Source organism: Macrotis lagotis, chromosome X, assembly GCF_037893015.1.
Source record: "Macrotis lagotis isolate mMagLag1 chromosome X, bilby.v1.9.chrom.fasta, whole genome shotgun sequence".
Taxonomy (NCBI): Eukaryota; Metazoa; Chordata; class Mammalia; order Peramelemorphia; family Peramelidae; genus Macrotis; species Macrotis lagotis.
In genome coordinates this window covers 391206117-391231385 of record NC_133666.1, presented here as the reverse complement: position 1 = coordinate 391231385, position 25269 = coordinate 391206117, and the positions used below count along the sequence as shown (strand labels likewise).

General features: G+C 33.4%; 1 long non-coding RNA gene across 1 annotated transcript in view; it reads left to right on the top strand.

The window, feature by feature from the left end:
* The window catches only part of LOC141503245 (uncharacterized), a 35567-nt gene extending 28792 nt beyond the window's left edge, over nucleotides 1-6775 (top strand). The window contains exons 2-4 of the long non-coding RNA XR_012472792.1: nucleotides 4713-4888; nucleotides 5314-5459; nucleotides 6456-6775. This is a non-coding gene — a long non-coding RNA (uncharacterized LOC141503245). The remainder of the gene's footprint in view (nucleotides 1-4712; nucleotides 4889-5313; nucleotides 5460-6455) is intronic.
* The last annotated feature ends 18494 nt before the right edge of the window (nucleotides 6776-25269 follow it).

The following is a 25269-nucleotide window of genomic DNA, read 5'->3' as shown; positions in this document are numbered from 1 at the left end:
ATATTTGCATATGAACTATGACCAATGATTCACTTGGAAAACAATGTGGAGATAAATTTACAATTTAGCTTATGGTCTGCATGCCTCAGTGTAAATGAATCAAACAATATGCAATAAATTTCATGGACAGTTAAGTTTTAGTTCTCGTGGCGTAAATCACAGGTGGGCTCACATTACAGATAGATATATTGGAGGGATGAGAAAAACAGTAAAGAAAAAAGGTCTTATCTTGCTTTAAGTAGCCGAGCTTCAATAGAAAGTGAAACACAGTAGGGGAGATAACGAATAGTGTTAGCAGAAGAAAAGAACTAATCCCAGAGCCTAAAATAAAAGGAGGAATCAAAGCCCAGACACCTGTATGACCTATCTGAAAAATCCCAGAGTGAAATAAATCAATCCAAGTTCTAATTTGTGACCATGCTGGAGAAATGGGCCTGGCCAAATCAAAGTGGGTGGGGGGGTGGGCTGGTGGAGATAGTGTAGTGCTGAGGTACATGAGAGGTTTGAGAGCGGGAGAAAGAACCCACTGTGCAGCTATTACAAATCTGATCTAGTTCAGTCTTATGCCATTGAATGAAGAAAAATCAAACAGTTTTACTGTCTGGCAGTGGAACATTTATGGCTTTTATTTCCATGGGAATATACATGTTCCTTTTTGCCCAAACTGGAGTCAGAAAAAAACAGCTCTTACCAAATTCAGTCTTAGTATTTCATTAAGGTCTGCTACTGCCATTCCAAATATCATAAAATTAAAAAAATATAATGGGAATCTTTGTGGGGACAGAGAATGGGAATAAATCTAAGTATTTATATATGGGATATCAAGGGTCAAACAAAAATTTGACTTCTCTTTCAAAGCACAAATACCAGAAAGAAATGCATTAGTGGAGGGATAGTTTAAAATTTTTTGTGACTTGTCTTTCCTGCAATTTTGCTTGAGGAAAGCTCTAGTTCAGTGTCATATTTGCATGTTTTTAAATCCTTTAGAATTTTGTACAATTATATATTTTTGTTAAATAAATGAAATAATATTCCAAAGTTAATATGAAATGGTGAGATTAAGTCAACTGCAGGCATCTAGATATTTTTAAGGAATCCTTTCCCCTATTTTTTGCAACTGTTGAACCAATCCTTTTTTTCCCCTTTTCCCCAATGGAGGTACATATGATTGAAAAGTTTCCACTGTATTTTTCCTCAATTACTAAGGTAGTTTTATGAAAGGTCATATGCAAGTCTAATATTGACTTTATGGTCCCAGTGCTTGGATATTTATACACATGCCTATACAACAACAACAACAAAACACACACACACACACACACACACACACACACACACACACAGTCCAAATTTTAGTGTGCTAAAATAGTTAAAACAATCCGAGGTTCTGGGAAAACTTTTCAAGACATTTGCAATGAATTCATATATATTACAAAAGAGTCATAAATTAAAAGATAGGTGGAGCAGAGGGAGGGCAAAAGGATAGAGTCTCAGATTTACTGGACTCAAAGGGAAACTAAGGAATCAGTTTCCAAACAGTTCCTTTCTACAGTCAGTACTCAGACAATCTCAAAAGATTATGTAAAGCAATAATCAGTTAACCATAATCTATCCAAAACTAAAGGTTCCCAGTGGAAGTAAAAGGATGACATCAGGAGAAGATATCAGAAGCTCTTTTGAGTCAAAGGAATGACATCCCTCTAGACTCTTCATGCATAACACTACATTTTTCACTCTATGCACACTTATTCTCTACTTGGGACCACTTTTCCCCCTATTGTGTAATTTTAGCAGTCAGAAGTGTGCTTCGTGTCTATAGAAAAATTGTTTTGTTGCCTTAAAAACAAAATTATCACCTTTTTATGTCTTTCAATATAACTGATTGTGACCTCTGGCTAACTAGTATAAGTACAGAGCACATAGTTGGTGGTTAATAAATGCCATTTGACTTATTGATTGATGTAAAAATTAGCTAAGAATGAGGGACATGGAACTACACAGAGTATTATTATTCTGGGGTAACTTTGGGAGATCCATTTCAAAAATGGAGCTATGTCTCCCCATTCCCCACTGCTATCACATAATAGTGCTCTAGTTTTAAAAAGATAAATAGCAGTAACATCTAGAGGTGATTATATTGGGTCAGCAAATTGGGAGAGCATTATTTAAGGCAATGACAAGAATGTTAAAAAGAATCTTGAATAATTCCAGGTGAAATGCTGAGGCACAGCTGGGAACTGTTAGAAAATCATAGCAGCAGGCAGACCAGTTGGTTGAGCTAAAGTCAGTGAAGCAGTGACTTATTTTAGACCATGAGGTGAAGAGTCATAAATTAACTGATAATAACAGTGCCTGCAGCTGAAGACCAAAGGACAGCATTCAGAAATGTGCAGGGACAAGATACATACTGTTTTTAACATCATATTTATACATATAGAGAATGATTCTCACTATTAGTGTTATCCTCATGTATGAATATATTAATCAGATGAGAGCTAATTTTAATTAATCTATTTTTTTGTTAATTTGTTAATTAATTTAATTAATTAATTTAATTGTTCCTACATTTATCTTATTTTAACTTTTTTAATATATAGATAGATGAGAGATTGATAAATTTTCACAAAAGAATAAATGTTTCTCAAAGGCAGATATTCCCCCGCCACAGTCTATTCCTACCTTTTAGAATAGTTCTTAGCATAAAGCAGGTAACAAAGAATTCTTGATCAAAATTTTTGATAAAAAACAGGTCATATTAAAGATTCTAACATAATGATACTTTATAGATATGACCTGCAATCCTGGACAAAGCTGATATCATGCCTGGCATCTTTACCTGTGGCATTTGTGTCATTTCTTCCTCCTTAATAGCAAGTATCAGGACCTCATGATTTCATGGAATGTGACTAATCTACCAGCAATTAAATGATTACTATGACTAAATAGGTTCTTGGAACTCATTTTGTACTCAAGATGGATGGGAATATGTTAGAGAGATATCTAAGCATGTATATCTTAACTAAAGAGTGGTCATAACAAAAGAAAGAAGTCCATTATTAGGACAGAGTTACTCCTTCTGAACACAGGCTAGAAGCACAAAAGCAGGATAAGAGGTAATCCTATCAAGAGGAGAAGGCTACAGATGTTAAACAAGAGACAAACCTCATATGTGGAAAGGCCCACTACTGTCTATTTGATCTTTTCAGACATGCATTGGCAGGGCATAAGGATCATTGTCAAGAGAACTGGTCTTCCATCTCACCCCTCTCAACTCTCTAATCCTTCACACTGTTTCCAGCTTAATTTTTATCCATGGATGTCATATCACTCCTCCACTCAAATCCTGCAATGGTTATCTATTGCCTACCAAGAAAAATTCCATTGTGTTAGTCCAGGATTTAAGACCTTCTATCATTTGACACATCAGAACTCTCTAACTTCTATGATCTAACCAATGATGTTTTAACACATTTTTTTTCCTCTGTGACTTAATTTTCACAGGTCCTTTTTATTCTTTCTTATGTTGAAATCCTAATGATATTTTAAAATAAGATCAATTTTCTCTGACATCTAAAATTGTTCAATTAGGAATTAAAATACCTCAGTTTTCAAAGCATTTAGTTCACTTCTCTAATAAATTCTTATTATATATCAATTGGAATTATTATCATTTTGTGTGTTTAACATATTATCTGCTAATTGTTATATTCCAGGATCAGAGCCCTACATATGGTTTTGTCTCTGTATCTCTCCCACAATTTAGGACCTTACCTACCAGTTTTTGATGACATATTGCACTTGAAGTAAGATCATCCTAGAAAATAAGGAATGAATGCATGTGAAGTGTTTTATTAGCTGAATTTTATTTTTAATTTCATGTGGAAGGAATGGAAATACTTATAGAGTATATAAGAAGTTTGTTATGGGATATGGAGAGGAAATTGCTCTCTATGTGCATATCAATATCTTTGTGTTATTTTTCCCATTCATAAACATTCATTTACCCCATCCCACCACACTTTTATAAAAGAAAAAGAAAATGAAAAGAAAATAAGACCCTTGTAGCCAATATGCAGAATTGCATGAAGCAAATTCTCTCACTGTCAATATTTAGAAATGTAATTCTCATTCCTTTGTCAGGTGTTGGGTAGCATATGTCATCATTAGTACTTTGGAATTCTGACAGGTCATTTCATTAATAGTGATCTTCAGCCTTTCTAAATTGTTTATCTTTTTAATAAAAACCATTAATTTCAAATATAATAAAATGTCTATACTTTCAAATATGAAAAGTCAATTAGTTGATTTAAAACATTGGTTAAAAAAGAAGTACTTCCTTTCAGAAACATGAACAATAATCTTGACAACTTTTATTTTTTTTCTCATTAAATGTTTTATTTATTTTGAGATGTACAATTTTTGCCTAATCTTACTTCCCTCCTCCCACCCCACCCCCAAAGGCAATTTGTCATTCTTTACATTTGACAACTTTTAAATGTAAAATTGAGCATTTGTTATTTGGTCCAATTGTGAACTGAAGTACCAACATGTACATTATTTTTTTTCTAAACTTTTTTCATTACTAGAGTTTTTGCCATGCTAATTCTTGTAGTATTAACTATGTATGAATGTTGCAGTCAACCCTTCACCCACCGTAGAGTATGGTCTCTTTAAAATTTAAGAATGTTCCAGTTTTGTCTATTTATTTTCAGCACACAGTGTATTGTCTGGCAAACAATAATTATTTGCCAAATTTTGGATTGAATGATGTTGAATAAGAAAGTTCCAGTAACGAGGTGGCATAGTGGATAAAGTGGTGCATTTGAAGACAAGAATATCTGAATTCAAATCCTGCCTTATGTACATATTAACAGCAGCATGACCTTGGGTAAGTAATTTAATCTCTCTTAATTTGTTTCCTCATTCATAAAATTGCCACAATAATGAAACAATCCACAAAGCTGGTGAAAGAAATAATGTATAATATATATATGTATATACATATATGTATATACATATTTATATCACACTATGTAAACCTCAAAGCATTGTAAAAATTCAATCTATTACTGTGTCCCAATAATGTGCATATTCTTTTCTTATTTGCCTTGGGAAAGTCAGTAATAATTCTACTAAGTGAGCAGAAAATGCTGATTATTTTCATTTTTCTCAATGTCTTTAAGTAATAGTGAAAACTGGTCATGCATTTCTATGTGATGATGAATCTGGTAAATTGTCAAAGTGCAAGTTGAATTTGATATCATATAATTTTAAAAGGCTTCATTTTAAATGCTTTTGGGAACTTACTTGCAGGAGCAGCAGATTTGTTCATGCATAAACCTGATGAACTAACCAGCAAAGAAAGTGGCAAGATTATTAATGAGGCATTTACTCAAAGATTCCTAAGTGATTTGCCTGTAAGACCTTCAGAGGAAGTTTTCTTGGAAAAGTGAACTAAGGTAAGTATATATTTTCTCCTATGTTGTGGATAGATATTCTTGATTAACATAGTCAAGAAGTCAAACTACTCTGGATGATTTCTTGTTATGGGAGAACTTTCTCTGAATAAACATAGTCATGAACTATTCTTATAGGAACATTTCATTGGTCTCACGGTAAGTTTTACAAAAAATTCTGCTAAAATAATTGTTTGCTAACAGGAGAATTTGTAAGTCACTATTTGTTTAGCAATTTTTTTAGGTTTTTGCAAGACAATGGTGTTAAGTGGTTTGCCAAAGGCCACACAGATGGGTAATTATTAAGTGTCTGAGGTTGGATTTGAATTCAGGTACTCCTGACTCCAGGATCAGTGCTCTATCCATTATGCCACCTAGCCGCCCCCCCTGTTTAGCAATAATTTTTTAAAAAATCAAACACCTTTACATAATGAGTTTTAAAGCCATAGTTTCTGGAAGAACCATTTGTTCTTGCCTATCTCATACTTCCTAAACTTACCTGTGATTTCATGATTATGTTTAGTGAAGGGGTGCTGAGGATATCCTTGTTACTACTGTTTTGTCTCATAGAATTTTCAGGAATTTCTATTGGACATAAGATGATTATAACTTTATATTTTTCTGAAGGATTTGATTTTTTGAACTCATGGTAAACATTGGTCTCCCTTTACTGAAGTCACTTTGTTTAAGGGGAAGTACTAGTCTCCAACACATAGTTATATGTCCTGTCATAGCTTCTATCATCCATCTATCCATCTTCTTCATAATGATGACTTTGCACATGGAAAATATCATGACCAACAGGACATGATCAATACCACCTTTCCAGGTTTCATAAACTTGCCTGTTTCAATCTTGAAGAGGTTTTGAAACCAATTCTAATGATGGGCTTGCAGACTCCCACAACTTGCCTATAAAGATTACAAAATATACCAAATCAAATTCTGAATGGTAAATCCAAGGAAATAAAATCATAGTGATTCATTTTTTTTCACCTAGGCTGGCACAAGAAAGTAGATAGAAGAGTCTGGTCAAGGGCTGAAGACTGGAGTAGCTATGTACCAAAGAAAGAAGAGGTCATAGCCCCACATTGAAGGACATATCTTTGTTCAGGGAATAGGAACAGATGCCATCTGGCATTTCTGTTGTTCACTACCCAGTACTGGGTCACATATGAGTAAAAACTGATGAGGAGTCCTAAGCCTAGGAGAGGTGGTCTGAGGCAAAGAGTATTCATGGGTCTTTGGTTTGTGAATGAAAATCAAATACAGAATTAGCAAAAACTATACAAATCTATACTGGACTAGATACAATGTTGAAAGGACAGAAGTGAAGTTGGAAGAATGATCAAACAAACACAAAATAATCACACACACATATAACTAATCTCTCTTTATCTCTCTATCTATATATGCATCAATATCTATCTATATATCTATAGCTATACTAAATCATATCTGCATCTCTCAAGCTGCATTATTTATGGTGTGATTCTTTGAATATTAGGTACACATAGAAATTTTATATGTATATGCTCTTATGTGACAGATCAATATATTAGTAAATGTATTAATTGTATGTAATTAATATGTAATTATGTTGTAAAACATAATTTATACCTATGTATAGTTTTATTATTTTATTTTATATAATCTCTTTTTATTATTAAAGATTTTATTTGAATTTTACAATTTTCCCCCAATCTTACTTCCCTCCCCCCATCCCCAAAGAAAGCAATCTGCCAGTCTTTACTTTGTTTCCATGATGTACATTGATCCAAATTGGGTGTGATGAGAGAGAAATCATATCCTTAAGGAAGAAACAAAAATTATCAGAGATAACAAGATCAGACCATAATATATCTATTTTTTTTAAATTAAAGGGAATAGTCCTTGAACGTTGTTCAAACTCCATGGCTCTTTATCTGGATACAGATGGTATTCTCCATTGCCGACAGCCCCAAATTGTACCTGATTGTTGCACTGATGGAACGAGCGAGTCCATCAAGGTTGAACGTCACCCCCATGTTGCTGTTAGGGTGTACAGTGTTTTTCTGGTTCTGCTCATCTGGCTCAGTATCAGTTCATGCAAATTCCTCCAAGCTTCCCTGAATTCCCATCCCTCCTGGTTTCTAATAGAACAGTAGTGTTCCATGACATACATATACCACAGTTTGCTAAGCCATTCCCCAATTGAAGGGCATTTACTTGATTTCAAATTCTTTGCCACCACAAACAGGGCTGCTATGAATATTTTTGTAAAAGCGATGTTTTTACCCTTTTACATCATCTCTTCAGGGTATAGACCCAGTAGTGGTATTGCTGGATCAAAGGGTATACTCATTTTTGTTGCCCTATGGGTGTAGTTCAAGATTGCTCTCTAGAAATTTTGGATGAGTTCACAGCTCTACCAACAATGTATTGGTTACCCAGATTTCCCACAACCCTTCCAACAATGATCATTGTCCTTTCTGCTCATATTGGCCAGTCTGAGAGGTGTGAGGTGGTATCTCAGGGAAGCTTTAATTTGCATATAATTAATTAATAAGTAGTGATTTAGAGCAATTTTTCATATGGCTATGGATTGCTTTGATCTCCTCAACTGTAAATTGCCTTTGCATATCATTTGACCAGTTATCAATTGGGAAAATGGTTTTTTTTGAAATATGACTCAGCTCTCTGTGTATTTTAGAAATGAGTCATTTGTGAAAATCATCAGTTGTAAAGATTGCTTCCCAATTTGTTAAATTTTTTTTTATCTTGGTTACAGTGATTTTATCTGTGCAAAAGCTTTTTAATTTAATGTAATCAAAATCATCTAGTTACATATAGTTTTAAAAGAATAAAATGGAGGGAGGGAGAAAGAGTGGAGAAATTATCTCATAAAATTTGGGTACAAAACCAGAAGAGTTTATAAATATGGAGAAAAGAGTGGGAAGAGAACCTGTCTTTCATTTGAATTGTTCAAAGAAGAGAATACAAACGCACATACAATTAGGTACAGAAACACATTTCAGTCAACTAGAAAAGGGGAGAGGGGGAAAAATAAAAGGGGGGGGGTAAACTAGAGGAGAAATTTATCTGAATAAATAAACAAATAAACTCCAATCATGAAGAGAGATCAAAAGGCAAAAAAGTATAAGAACCTGTCACTGGACTCTGGGGATGGGAATAGAATAGGGGAAGAGGAGCAGAAGCAGATTGTATCAAACCTGGAACACTGATTCTGAGTTCACTCCTTGTCTTTTTCCATCATTATTTTTTGGGTATAGAGACATAAATTCCTATGAACATGGCAATTTTGGGAAACTGTTTTGTATATTTATTTTAGATTTCTCAAGGCAATGGGGTTAAGTGGCTTGCCCAAGGCCACACAGCTCGATAATTATTAAGTGTCTGAGGTCGGATTTGAACCTAGGTATTCCTGACTCCACGGCCGGTGCTCTATTCACTGTGCCACCTAGCCGCCCCTGAATTTTTTTTTGCAATGATTTTTTCCCTTTTTTTTTTGATTGGTTCTGTTAGGTGATGAGGGGAAGGAGGAGTAAATTTTAATCAAATAAATTTATTTTACTCTAAAAAAAATTAAATTTTTAAAAGTTGCAAGTTGAATGCAGATAATATTAGAAAAACAATAACTTTTCCAAAGTTTTTAGAAAATAGCTTTGCATAACTAATTCCAAATTTAAGAATTAAAAACCTTTCCCCCAATGACATATGACTAAAGTATATGAACAATTGGTGGGCAATGGAAGTATAAGTTGTTAACAGGAAAATTTAAAAAAAAAGTTTGAAATCACTAATAATTAGAGAAATGCAAATTAAATGATTTCTGAAATTTCCCCTCATACTCACATCCGTAAAATTGGCAGAGTTGAAAATAAAGAAAATGACAAATTTTGGAACGTCTATAGAAAAACAGAAATCTTAGTGTTCTCTTATTAGATTTATTAATTGATCCAACCATTCTGAAAAGCAATTTGGAACTTTGTCCAATAAATTACTTAGCTGTATGTGTCCTTTTAAAAGAAGAGGGTGTCCTTCATTCTACTAGGTCTCTTCCCAAAGTGATAAAAGAAAAAAGGTAATTGATCCATATGAATAAAAATATTTATAGGTGCTCTTCATAGTGGTTGTGAACTGAAAACTAAGAGGCATGCACTGGGTAATTATTGAACAAATTATAAGAATGTAGTGTAACTTCACTATCCCATAATAAATGAAGTAATGGATGGTTTCAGCATGACCTGGGAAGATGTGAATGAGGTAATTCAGAGTGATATGAGATGAACCAGAGTGAAAATGAGGAAAGAATAAAAGACAGAGAGGAGGAGTGGAAGAAGTAGAAAGAGAATGAAGGAATGAAGAGTGAAAGAAAGTATTAGAAAAAGTAAAAGTAAGGGGAAAAAGAAAATTAGGGTAAAGAAGTGAAAGCATGGAATGCAAGGAAACACATTTCTCCCCATATTCAAAATGGTTGCACCATTTTGAAAACCATATCACATTTCATCTAAAAATTGTTATGATGATTTAAGAATGAATGTGGTTAGAAAAGTATTTGCCCTGAGTCATAACATACTCCTGTGCAGAGTTCTCCTCCACTCTCATTTGTTTTAAAATTTGTGGTCCATAAACATTTGTTTTCTGTAAACAAATACTATGCCAATACCAGGTCCTATTCGTCTTTGTAACACATTAGCAATAGGCTTCATTTTAGTATGGTGCAAATAGTGTATAAATATAGCATTGCTGATGGCCTATCAAGATGGCTAAATTGAGGTCATTTCAAAACTCCGTTGTGTGTAAGTCATCATGGAAATAATGAAGGCTGACATGTGGAGAAAAGATAGATGACTGACAGTTTGCTCTCCTGAACAGAAATTATGTTGAAATTTAAAAATCCTATTTGTCCACTTACCACATGCTTTTCTTAAAATTAATTTACTTGGTTAGTGATGAACCAAAATAGGTATATTTTAGCAATGTAAATATTTCAATAAGGAAAAACCTTTTGAATCAATTTCCTTTCTCTAAGACTACAAAAATAAAAATAGACTAGGAGAATAAACATCGATTCTTTGTCAAACATCTTCATAAAAACACATTGTATGAAAATCATTCAAGGAAAGTATGTGCATGTTTTATACCACCATGCCTTAAGAAAATGCATGAAATTATACTTTGGAAATGACTGCAAAGGTCATCTAGTTTGGCACATACTCAAAAGATTAATTTCTTTCATAAAATCTGTGGCATGTGCTTTATCTTGTCTCTGTTCAGAATTTAGTGAAGAGTTCACAATGACCATATAGTCAAGGAATCTCAGAATTAGAAGGGACCTCAAAGGTCAAATTATCCAAATTCATACCCAAATAGAAATCTCTGTTATAATACGCTTTTTCTTTTTTCAAGGTAATGGTGATAAAGTTCCATGGCTAAATAAGTAAGTATTAAGTGTCTGATTCTGGATTTGAACTAACTCCAGGGCTGGTGTTCTATCTATTGTACCACTCAGCTACCCCTATAATGTACTTTAACAAATGGTTAAAGAGCCTTTGTTGTATGTCAAAGCAATCCATTTCAGTTTTGAATATCAGTTTATTAGGCAGTTTTCTTCCTTAAACAAGGCTTCTAAATTATCATTGCCTCTGTATGAGCACTTAGTTAAGTGACCTGAAACAGATTGCTTTACAATACTTTTCTTTTTATCCTTCCTTTAAAATGTTGATTTATTTAAGTATAGATTTTTTTTCTGAATCCTCTTTTTCTTTTCTGAATTTATTAAATTGTATAAACATACTCATGGCAATGAATGCTGATCATTATTGAGTATGATAAAAGGATTATCTTATACTTCCCATATACTCATCATTTGTTCACTTGGAAAAACTAACCAAAAAAAGAAAAGAAGAGTACCCTGAAATAACTTTCAAGCTTTACTCTATGTTGCTGAAATCTTAAAATTAGAATCTCGTTGATCTCTACTGGGAGGTTCAAATTGTGGACCAGGGTTCTATTATTTAATTCTTCACCCTTTACCCTTAGAAATTATGAAATAGACCCAGGGTAATTTTATTTATTTTCAGTCTATTTTAATTGACCAGAAATCCAGTTGTGTGTTCTTTAGGCACACCATGCATGTTTCCAATCCCAAGAATGGAAGTCTTCTGATTCTATAGGCATTCTGGAGTTGTTTCTCCTTATAGATATGGAACCACTGAAGACAACAAAATTATTTGGGAAGATAGAGGCTGTAAAGAAATATGGGATATTGTTTGGCTCTCTAAAAAGACACTTGTTTGTTGGTTTTACCCCCATTTTTCTGGAGCACCATTTAATAAAGAATTATACTTCATGTGAATCATAAAGGCATATGAGAATGAGGATGCAGAGAAACAAAAGGAAAGAAGAATACAGTTTATTGATCATCTATGGTCCTATGTATGTATTTTTCTTTTTTTTACATTCTGTATATTTTAAAACATTTTATATTTGATACTATATGAACCTGAGCATGACTGTTCATAGTTACCCTTCAAGGGACATTGGAAACTCATTTTCCTAAATTTTATATGGAAAGAAATAAGAGGATGATCTTCAAAATCCCTTGATATTTTCTTTCTTTTCGTAAAAAAATTATTTCAGACAATGGGTTAAGAGTGACTTGTCCTAGGTCACACAGCTAGGCAATTATTAAGTGTCTGAGGCCACATTTGAACTCAGGTCCTCCTGTTTCCAAGGCCAGTGCTCTATCCACTCTGCCACCTAGCTGCCCTTCTTTCAGCCACGTAATTGCCCTACCCTTGATATTTTTCAAGAAGTCTTCTATGCTAGATACCAAAGTAAACTATTTTGTCTTTATTTGCATTAAATATATAAAATGCTTTATAATGAAGATTACATATTTGAAGTATCTAAATTCCCACTAGTTGGGTTTCCTCTCCAAAAAAACATCATTTCTATGACTTAGCAGAAAGTCTTCAAGAATTGCTGTAATAAAAAAAATCATTACTCTGTGGTAACCTGTGATAACTCTCTCTCCCCTTCATTAAGCTAGTCTTCTAATGACCCATACTTAATTCATCCTTAAGCCTGAATTTGAAGTCTTTTCAGCTTGAAAGAATTTGAAAGAACTTTTGTTCTGCTGGCATAACCTTAATGAAACCAAGGTTAAATTCAAGTCATAGTGATGAATTGAAGGAAGACTTTAATGATGGAAGTGTCATAAGAGCTTTTGTATATCAATCTGTTTACCTATCTATCTGCACATATATAAACATATATACATATATACATGCATGCATGCATACACACATCACACACACATATATATGTATATATGTATGTTTGTGTATATATATATATATATATATATATGTATATAAAAGAATGAGCAAATCTGGAGTAGTGGACAAAACACTGGGCTTGGACTCAGGGAGATTAAGGTTTAAATCTGACTTTAGACACTTAACAAGTCATGTAGAGCTCAGTTTCCTCATGTGCAAAATGGTAAATTCTTAGGTTCCATTCATTTCTAGATTTATGATTACTTTAAGACTAACAAAACTCTTTCTACTTTTATTTATTTCCTCTATTGACCTTGTTCGATAGTCAATTATTACTTCCATAATTTTATTGATGAGATGAAGAAATGTTTAGATTTGCCTGGTCACAAATCCAATAAATTATCAAATTCTGTTCATAATTGGAAAGAAATTTTTGGAATCAAAGCACAGTGCTTTCTGAGTTATACATTGTATCTTCTTTTCCTTAATCAATTGCCTGGTCATCACCACCCACACAATATGCAACTTAATAAATTATGGTTTGATTGAGTAATATCTATTCTTTTTTATGACATGTTGGAGGGAAAGTAGAAATCAGCATAAAATCTTCTATGTTTTTGCAAATAATACAGCAGACAATATTCAGTAACTCTAATCCATTAATTCAGAACATTTTATCATTCTCAAAGGGACTTAAATGATATTTCTTTTTTTTAGGTATTTTGCAAGGCAAATGGGGTTAAGTGGCTTGCCCAAGGCCACACAACTAGGTAATTATTAAGTGTCTGAGACCAGATTTGAACCCAGGTACTCTTGACTCCAGGGCCGGTGGTTTATCCACTGTGCCACCTAGCTGCCCCTAAATGATATTTCTTTTATCTTCACAATATTCCTGAAATTAAAATTAATTTAAAAAACTAACAGAAAATGGTTTTGCAAAAAGAATGTTTTGTAGTAGATTCCAGAAATTTTAGAAGCCCTAATACACATACATATAACACATATATACATATAGAAATATATACACATATCTACATACATAAACACATACACAATTTAAGACAAACATGCATACAGTCACATCATTTCATCATCCCACCCCCTGCCTTCGGTCCAGAGGAATGACTTTGAGGGCTTCTTGGGACTAATTATTTTCACAGTCATATTAGAGATGCAGTTCATTATTACAAAAGCATTACTTGGAATATGGGAAGATAATGGAAACTCGAGACTTTAGATTAGATGGACTGCCATGTATCTATGCAAGAATGGTCAGCAGAGACAGCTGAGATGATCAAAGAATTTTCAGAGTGTGACTGGGCTCCCTTTGGGACCCCAAGACCCAGTTTCATAGTCTACCCCAGGCAGAAGTGGGACAATAACAGCTAGAGTGAAAAAAGCCTGAAAGGTGGTAGATACTCCATCCAATGAAGATAAATGATTGAAGGATGTCTTCTTTTGCCATTTCATTTGCTCCTTCTGTCCTTTTATATAGAGTAAATCTTAAAGTCTTCTACTCTGTTTTTACTAATTTTTCATTGGTATAATTTGTATTTGTGTTTGTGTGATTGCTAATTTAGACACATTTAGATGAAAAAATTTCATTATTTTTTGATCTCTTACTCTATAAACTCTAATGATTGCTATCACTTTTAGGTTTAGATGTTTTACAAAACTTTTTCAAATCAAAAACCCTTCACAATCTCAACTAATTTTTCTATTCTGTTTTCTTACACTTTATTGTCCTCCATATACTCTGTGATCCAAGGACACCAACTTCATTTTTTTTTCCATAGAGGACACTGGTTTCCTTCAAATGCTAGATAAAATCTCACCTCCTTACTGAAAACCTTTTCTAATCCTTCTTCATTTTAGAGCTTTTCTGCTATAGATGATTTCTGGTTTATCCTGAATTTAGTTTGTTTTTAAATATTTGTTTGCTTATTGTCTGCTTCATTAGATTGTGAACTCCTGGATAGCAGGAATATTTATGATATAGACCTGGTATATAGTAGGCACTTAATAAAGATTTATTTACTTTCTGATTAACAAGAAATTTTACCTCCCAAATATGGATATTTTCCTCTATATATTTATTGCTCATCATTTACTTACAGAAAAAAATGTCAACATTTACTTCTAAAACCTTGAGTTCCAAATTCTTTCCCTTCTTACCACCCCACAACTGTTCACTGAAAAAGCAAGTTACTTGGTGTAGGTTAAAAATAAGCAGCCACGAAAAGCATTACTATTATCATCATGTTGTGAAAGTAAACATAAATATCCCTACTGTTCAAAAAAAAGAGAATTCTCAAGAAAAAAAAGGAAAAGAAAGGAAAAAAAGTATGCTTGTTTGTATTCAGACAACAAAACTTTGTTTTGGGAATGGATAACTTTATTTATTAAGTCCTTCTGAGTTCTCTTGGGTCACAACTTTCCTGAGAAAAGTTAAGTCATTCACAGCTGATCACAGTGCAGTATTGCTGTTTTTTGTATGTAGTACATTTCCCATTGCATCTGTTCATGTAAGTTGTTTTTTTTTTACTGAGAGCATCTTTTTCATCATTTCCCATAATAGAACAGCATTTCATCTCAATCTACTACATTTTGTTCAGCCATTCCCTAGCCTCTGGGCATCCCCTCCCTGGCACTAGAAACAAGCTGCCATAAATATCCCTATACATTAAAGTCCTTTTCTTCCCACTGTTCATCTCTTCTGGAATATAGACATAACAAGTGACATCAGTAGGGTAGGCATGGTTTTATAGCCCTTTGGACAGAGTTCCAAAATGCTTTATAGAATTGTTGAACCATTTTACAAGCTCTCCAACAGAGCATCAATGTTTTAATTTCCTATATCCCTTCCAACAATAAGCAACAACAACAACAACAATGATCTTGAGTTTTAATGGCAAACATGAAAATATACATTGAATGCATGGGGAGCACTTTTCAGTAGCAGGGTGAATAAGTACAGTGAAGCTACTAGTAGGATACCTGTTGATCCACAAACTTGTATGTATCGTGCCTTTCATTTTTTTCTCCAGCGTTCATAGTGGCAAATTTATGCCATTGCCAACAAAAAAGTGAAAGTAGAATTACTAATTAAAACGTGAATAATTGAAACTGGAAAGTAAAATAGGGAAATGTTGAAAACTGAATGTATCATGTTTGTATATAGTTGTTTTCATCCTGCTATACTGAGAGCTCCTTCAGAGGGGGGGGAATTTGTGTTCTTTTCTTTGTATTGTCATTATTTATCATATTAACTGTCACATGACAAGTACATAAACTAACTGACCTTAATTTAGGCCCCCATCACTTTATATATAGATTATTAGAATACTCTGTTCATTGATTTCATTGACTACTTTTTTCCAAAGTCCATTGCTTTTATGTGTATATGAAAGAAGGAAAGAAGGAAGGGACATACATTCATTGTACACTTATGTCAATGGTATTGCTTTAAGTGTAGCAGCTAGGAAAGAAGTAAACTAGTTTATACTCTTAAGGAGTTTATATTCTAATAGAGTAAAAAAATACATGGGAAATTGGTGATCAAGGAACTGCATTTTGATTTAAAGAGTTAATAGAAAAGATAACTTGATACACATAGAACAAATGATTAACTCACACTTACCCATAAGGAAATGGAACTGTTGATTTGATTATTTTGCCCAGATCAAGAGTTGGGAAGATTAAGGGAGAGGCACATGGTGACAAACCTTGATGACAAGCAAGATTATGGAGGTGGACAAATGGATGGAGGTTGAAATTGAGGTTAGCATGAAGTTAGTCAGATATAGTAGGCTAGGAAATTTTGTATTAATCAAAACAGCTCATCCCCAGGGAAAGAGTTTTTTGATGTAGGTGAATTAGCTCTGCAAGAGTTAGAGAATATGGTTTTTGGAGATCTGCTTTTGGAAATAGATAAATAAAAATATCAATTCTACTATGTCTCTGATATATTCAGGAACCTACAGAGGATCTTGCTCTATGCCAAACTAAGCATATAAACCTGGAGTTAGCAAACTATAGACCTAGATCCAAAAGGTGAAAACCTATTTTTAATTAAACATTCTTATTAAAATACATAGATGGGGGCAGTGAACGGATAGAGCATTGCACTTGGAGTTAGGACCTGAGTTCATATCCAGGCTCAGACACTTAATATTTGTTAGCTGTGTGACCTTGGGAAAGTCACAACCCTATTGCCCCACAAACTGACTCCAATAATACATGGAGTTGAATTTGGATGATGAACCATAGTTTGCTAGTCCATGCTCTCACCTTAGTTATTAAAATTCAGAGAGACGGGTTATTATCTGTAAAGGGGAGAAAAAATATTAGTGGGTCTAGAAAAAAAGTGTATGAAAGTCATGTTAAAAATGACTGGAAAGATAGGTTGGAGTGAAGTTTTAAATAACTTAAAATGACAAATAGTTTCTATTTTAACATAGAGATAATAGGAAAGTTCTGTGACTTGACACACTTATGCTTTAGAAATACAATTTTAGCAAGTTTGAAGAGATGAACTGAAGATGGGAGAAGAATAATGCAAGCAGATCCATTAGGAAGGTATTGAAATAATTCAGAATAAGAGGTAAATGAGACCTGAACTAGCATAGTGTCATTGAGTAGAAATAAGGTATTGAGTATGAGATGTTGTGGAGGTAAAGTCATCAATACTTCAGGAATGAGTGGATATGTGGTGCAAATAAAGGGGAAGAAAAGATTACTCCACATTTGCAGAATTAGTTGTTTAAAATGATGTTGGGGCTCCATAGAAATCAAAAAAATTTGGAAAATGGGTGAGTTTATTGAGGAAAGATGATGAACTCTGTTTTACAATTGTTGAGTTTGAGTTGCCTTAACCACGTTTTAAAGTCTAATGCTCATTTCATGATGTGGGATTGCAGTTCAGTGGAGGAATAATATAGAATGTTTGTATATGTCTACATATATGTAGGCATGCATGTATAGTGTTGATTCCTAAATCACACTCACATGCTTTCCATTATATATAAATGCATTTGGACACATATAGAAACATTTATGTGTCTATATACACTATATCTAAAACATGCTTATGTAACATATAGAGATAGACTACATGGGCATACATGTACACATACATATTGGCACATCATTCGTACCTTTCCTGCATTTGTCATGTTCTATTTTAAAGATGGAGATTTTTATGTGTTCTCCCCAGTAGCCTGGAAGCTCTACGGAGATTACCATCTTGAAATGACTTATACCCTTCTTATTACCCAGCATAGATCTTTGCATATAAAAGTAGTTACTAAATATTTATTAAACTGAATTGAATTGAAATGAGATCTGGAAGAAAAGTATAATGATAATCAATCAACATATTTCAAAATTGAATAGAAGAACAAAAATAACCCATTTATGATTAAGAGTTTATGTGGTTAACTATGGTTTCCATTATTTTCCAACAGAATATTTGAGAGTTTTTAAAATATAAAACAAATTATGCAATGATTAAGTTGTAATATTCAATTTTTATAAATGTATCAAGTAAGGTATTTATAATCAACATGATGCTTTTGCTTTAGTTCAATATCCAGATAGTTCTATCTTCTATAAATGGATGAAACACACATGTATATATACATATATACAGATATATGTTTGTGTATAGGGGGTTGTGTGTTTAAATATTATAATCAGAAAGAGCTGAATTCAAATTCTTATCAAGCAAGTCACTAAACATTATTTGCCTCAGGCTCTTCTTCTATAATTTGGATTGTTGTGTGGATAGAATAGATAATTAAATTTTTTTTAATTTAAAGCAATGGGGTGAAGGGACTTGTCAAAGGTCATATAGCTAGGCAATTATTATGTGTCTGTGACTGGATTAGAATTCAAGTCCTCAGGGCCAGTGCTCTATCCACTGTGCCACCTCGCTGTCCCCAAGATAGATAATTTTGACAAAATCCTCAGCACAGTGACTGGCATACAATGTATACTTTATATGAATTTAAGGGATGTGGAATACTCACACAAATACACAGCTAAATGGCACAGTGGATAAAGCACTGGTTTTGGAGTCAGGAGGACCTAGTTCAAATTTGATCTCAGACACTTAATAATTTCCTAGTTGTGTGACCTTGGGCAAGCCACTCAAATGCCATTGCTTTAAATAAGTACAAAATACATAAACAAATACACATACATTCACGTATCACCCTGTAAATTAGAAATAAGGGCATCTAAGTGGCTTATTGTAGAGTCAGAAAGACTCTTCTTCCTGAGCTCAAATTTAGCCTCAGATATTTACTAGCATTGAGACCCTTGGCAATTAATTCACTTAACTCTGTTTGCTTCAGTTTCCTCCTCTGGAAAATGAACTGGAAAACATAATGGCAAACCACCATAATAATCACTGCTAAGAAAATGCCAAATGTTGTGAAGAAGAGTAGGATAAAACTGAAAAATGACTGAACAACAGCAAAACATAAGAAATAAAGATTTTTAAAAAATTTACTAACAGATAAAGCTATAAATAAATGTTGACTTAAGGACATATATGAAACTATCAAGAAACAAGCATATTAAATGTAATCTTCAATTGTTGTCATCTTACAGAGTCTCAATTAAATGTTTAGTATATAATACAGATACTTATGTTCATTTTTTCTTTTTAGTAGCTAAGAGGCTTATTAGTGTGACTGGGTAATGGAAGAAGAAAGGGCACTTTTTGACTAATTTTGGGTCACCCATGTTATTTATTCGATTTAATTCATATGGTACACCATCCATTATCACATAAATAACTATGCACTGTCTACTCTGAGAAAAGGAGTGTAGGACAGATGGCTTTGGTTGCCACTAAATTTTAAAAAATAGACTTTGATAATCCTGTAGCTCAGCATTTCTCTAATGTACTTTCCCTCACTATAGAGCAAAGTTTAGGATGGCCTCATGCTTGCTGACATAGATAAAGCACACTATACCAAATCAATTGCTTCAGATCATATCTCCATAAAATGTTTCACTAAAACCTGAAATCTATTGACTAAAATAGAATCTTAAATTTGGGTTTAATATAATGTAATAATGGAATCACACTTAAAATGAAAGAAAAATTTCTTTCGTTAAACAATACACAAAACATTGTTTTTAATATAAGGGTGAGGGTTCCCACCAATTTTAACATAATTATAGACACTATAGCATTTTGATTGATTCAATAAATCAATTTAAAACTAAAACTAACTAGGTTGGGATGAATACTTAATAAATGTGAAAGAATCATATTGCTTTTTGAGTCACTGAATGGAGGCAGATGAAGCCACACAGGAAATAACTTATTGACTGAAAATCAAAATGTCAAATAAAAATTTGTTTACAGATAAATTAGTCAAACAATAAGATTTTATTAATACTTTTATTAAGGTCAGCCCTTATGCCATGGACTTGTAAGACCATTTCAACAAAATGTTTACTCAAATTTTCCATTCAATCTATTGATTTGTTGGATTATGGACAACTGAAATGGTATTGGGCATTGCTATGTATCTGTTTGTGGTTTGCCCTTCATTTTTAATTTTAATTTTTTTTTTGCAAGGCAAATGGGATTAAGTGGCTTGCCCAAGGCCACACAGCTAGGTAATTATTAAGTGTCTGAGACCGGATTTGAACTCAGGTACTCCTGACTCCAGGGCCAGTTCTCTATCCCCTGTACTACCTAACCACCCTTGCCTTTCATTTTTGATGAAGACCATGATATCAGGGTGGTGATGTCATGGCAAGAATATGAATTAGATTTGAATGAGGGGGTGCTTTGCTAAGTCACCAGTCTCACTTTCTCCTTTAGAGCCTTCTGAGTCCAGTGACCAGATATGGATCAGGATCACTGGAGATGGTCCTGGATGTGAAGCAATCAGGATTGAGTGACTTGCTCAAAGTCACACAGGTAGTAAGAGTCACGTGTGGGTGTCTGGATTTGATATTCCAGGTCCTCCTGATTGCAGGGCCAGTTTGTTTTCTGTTTTCTCACAGTCATACAAAACTGTTGTATTTGTTTTTTTTCATAATATTTTTTTCATAATGATGACAATTATGTAGAGAGAGGGAGAGAGAGAGAGAGAGAAAGAGAGAGAGAGAGAGAGAGAGAGAGAGAGAGAGAGAGAATCATCAAGGTGCTCTTTCTTCAGGTTTCCTGGAAAAAAAGTTTCTTGGCATGCTAGGTTTGTGGACCTAGAAGGAGGTAGAAATGAGAAACAGCAATAATCAAAGTTGTGATGTTTCCTTTCATGGCTAGATCCAAACATATTCCATATTTTAATGTTCCCAAAGGAATCCTTGGGAAAGAGGGAGAAACCAAAAGAGAGTGCTTTGTGGAATGGCCTGTATTCAATCCCACTTATATAAACCAAGAGTGTATAAGAAAATTTATTTATTTTATTATAGCACTACTTGTGAAAAGGGTTTTATGATTTCCAAAACATTTTAAAATCTACTATTTTGTAAATTGTCCTACCTTTTTAGGGTTCTCCCTCTCCTCTCTTTGTCTGTCTTTTACTCTTCCCTTCCCTCCCTCCTCATATGTTTTCACATTTGCGTATTTCCTTTCCTGCTTGAGAGCAGGTGTCATTTAATTTTTATCTTTGTAAACCATGGTGCCTAGCATAGTGTCTTTTGCTTGGTAAGTGTTTAACAAATGAGTGTTGAATTTTTCAATTAAGTATTCATCAAACTAGAAAAAATAAATGACTAGGAAAGAACTCAGGAATTAACTAGTGGGAAGCGATTTTAATTATTTTCATTGAAATTCAATAGACATTTCATAAGAGCTTATTATGTGTAAGCCACTGTGAAAGGTCCCAGCGATACAAAAAGGGATATGACACAGGGCTATCACTGAAATAATTTATTATATGATAGTGACTATCCATGTGACCTTCAGTAAATTAGTTCTTTGGAGGTCAGTTTCCTTAGTTCTAGAATGTTGTAAAATGAAGAGGTTGGATAACCTGATCTAACTCACTAACTCTAAATCTCATAACCTCATAAAGGAGAGGAGTAATATATAGAAATAACCATGATAAAGGAGAGGGTATAAAAGTTTCAATGACTGAATCAAAACATAGAAGTGATAAATATTATCAAAATTGTGCATAAACAGGATACAGAGTCAAACAACTGAAGGTCAGAATCAGGAAAGTAAAAAGACAGTGAATGAATAAAATCATTATTTCCAAACTCACATTGTACTAGAATTTTATTGAAAGACAACAATGAGTATAATCCTGTAAAATTAAATTAACGAATGGTACACAACACACTTGAATTAAAAACAAACTTACTTATCAAGTAATAATAGAGATTCATATCAAAATGATACGGCCACATTAATGGGCTAAAAGCTCAGTAAGAATCAATGACAAGATAAGACAGGAAAATTAAAAAGGAACTAATATGAATCCAACCCATATTAAGGTATGTTTTGTGTTAATACAGATCCAGAATGATAAGAAAAGAGAATTAACTCTAAATGAGATGTTCACAGATGCTATATACACTGGCTGTTTCTAATATCCAAGTAATATGTACATTGCAGGAAAAGAACCTACTAAAAAGTAAATCATTAGAATAGATGGCTTCTTCTAGCTCTATCTTGATGGTCCTATGACTGCATTAACTTCCATAACTTCAAATGCCACTTTTTAGTTGCAAAATTCCAAAGCTGTAACTCCAACCTTCTGAGCTCTGGACCCACATCACAGATATCCAACAGATGTCTTCACCTGGTTATTCCAACAACTCTTGAAACATAATATGTTGTAAAGCAATCTTAAATCTTATTCTTTAATGTGCATTTTCTAAATTTCCAATTCTTTACCACTCCAAACAATTTAGCTGTTGTTTTTATTCTTACTTTATAGATGAGGAAACTGGGGCTTAGAGAGGTTAAATGACTTTTCCAGGATCAGATAGCTGCTAAGTGGAGGGTGAGGTCTCCCAGATGCCATCCAGGGAGCTATCCACTATGTCACCTAGCATCATATGAATCACAGTCTTATAAAGAACCTTATTTTACAATGGATTTATTTATGACTACATATATATATATATGTATATAAGACACACACATATACACATATGATAATACTAACAGCAGAGTGATTTGATGCTTCTGGTAGACTTTGGAATAAATTGACAAGGTTTCCAGATTATATTTATTAGGATTGCACTCTTCACAAACAATTTCTATCACTACTCTTCTTTGTTACGAAGGAAAGCAGAACTGCTAAGTTGACAAGATGGGGACAAAGCAGTAGCTATAGCCAAAGACTTGGAGTTCTAGCCTTCCTGCCAGATTATATAGAGGCAAATTTTTCTGAGAACTTATTCAAAACTAGCTCCAAACTATCCTTTGAAAGCACAATAATAAAAATTGTTACAGCATCTAAAAAAAATTATTTATTTATTTATTTAAGACAATGGGGTAAAATTACTTGCCCAAGGTCACACAGCTAAAGTCATTATTATGTGTCTGAGACTGAATTTGAAGTCAGATTTTCCTGACTCCAAGGCCAGTGCTCTATCCACTGCACCCCCTAGCTGCCCTTCTTAGAGTAATAGAGCAAAGATATCAAACATGTAACCCAAGGCTAAATGGGACCTATAACACTATGTAGTGACTCTGGAAGCAGAATAAAATATGGTTGGAAAATATCTAACAAAATAAACAAAAATATATTAAAACAAATTAATTTTAATAATTGGTTTTCTAAATAAAAAATATTCTCATAAGGGTCCTTCTATAGGGTTTATTGGTCCCAATTTCACTGTCACAGAGTATGTAACTGGACCTTTCTGAGAAGGAAGGTTCTTTTGCTTCAAGGACTGATATGGAAGTAAGGTAATGAAGATGCAGCTGCTGCTGCTGCTGCTCCTGCTGCTGACAAAGATTATATCTAATATTTATATGGTACTTTGTTAGACACCGTGCTAAACTCTCATGATATTGAAGAAGAGAATCTTTCTCAGCCTTGGGTTGGACTACAGTGCTTCCAAATTCTCTCAGACTCTAAAACTTTATACTTTTTATTATTTCCCTTGGACTTAGTCACCATCAAAATCCAATTCTGCACAGAGAACAAGATTTTGAAAACCAGAGTCTGTTTATCAAATATGAAATTAAAACCCCCCAAATGTTATTATCCTTGACCTCACCCTGTTTATAATGAAAAAAAAATTAGGGAATAGATTTCAAAGAACTGTAATAAATGTACCCATCCCTGGAAAATGCATAATCCATGTGAATCAATTGTTTATCAAGAAACTACTATATGCTAAACACTGTCCTTGATTCTGAGAATAGAAAGATACAAATGAAGCAAATCCTGTCTTCAGTGTGTTTCTACTCTATCACCCAAATATATTAAGGGGAATATTCAAAGTGAATTTCCATATAATTTAGTGTATGGGATCATAGATTTGGATTTTAGTTTTAGAACCAGAAGGGCTCTGAATTAGGATTCTGACAATCACAAAGTATTATAAGATTTAAAGAATCAATGCCATCATTTGTGGGCATATATGGAAGAGCCAAACCACAATAGATTTTATGTTTAAGGGATCTCAGAGGATATCTATTCCAAACTTTACACTTCACAGATGAGGAAATTCAAAGGAGTTCAAATGACAAGAAAAGTCATGTCTCTAATCTAGAAAAAGGATGATATTCATAAATATTATTAGATAATAGCATTCCTTACTAATTCAAAATATAAGATGCATTTAAAGATTTTTAAATTTAATACTTATTTCAACTTGGAATTAGATTATTTAGTTCTCAGAAAGAATGAGATATCTTCAATTATTTATACTGATGTAAAAGCTTTCTATTTTTGCATCACTTACAGCAGTCAATTAATGCTGCAGTGGCATAAAAGTTTAGTTTAATATCCAAGCTATATGTTCTGTCTCATTATCAAAACATAGCTGACTTGCACCTGCATGTTCCACATTGTGTCTGTTAATTTGATTTTGATAGCATCTAGTACTGTCTTGTGCCCAGAAATGTGCTTAATGAATACTTCAATGATGATGTAGTTAGTCAGAATATCTGATCAGGGAGTTTATAAATTTAGATTCTAGATTTTAGGCCAGTGAAAACTCACTTTCACCTTCCCAGTCAGTTTTTAGGAGTCTCATGGGCTTAATATCTTAGTGCATCTATGACAAGGCAAAACTTTTAACTTCTCATGGTCATTACATCATTGAGGCTTTTTTTCATTTCCTAATATGCAGACTATACTCATTGCATATTCTTATTCTCAATGTTCTTCATGTAATCTCATTGAAACACCTTGGCCTTATAGTCTATTTTTCTTAATGAGGGGCATAATAGGAATAGATAAGTAGATATCAATTTTTAATAGTCTTTTCAGGACTTAATGGCGCAAAACAGTGAACACATCTGTGCATAGCAATGTTGAGGAATGCTACGATTATGGTAGGAAAAAGAGATTTTTTAAAAATAGGGTA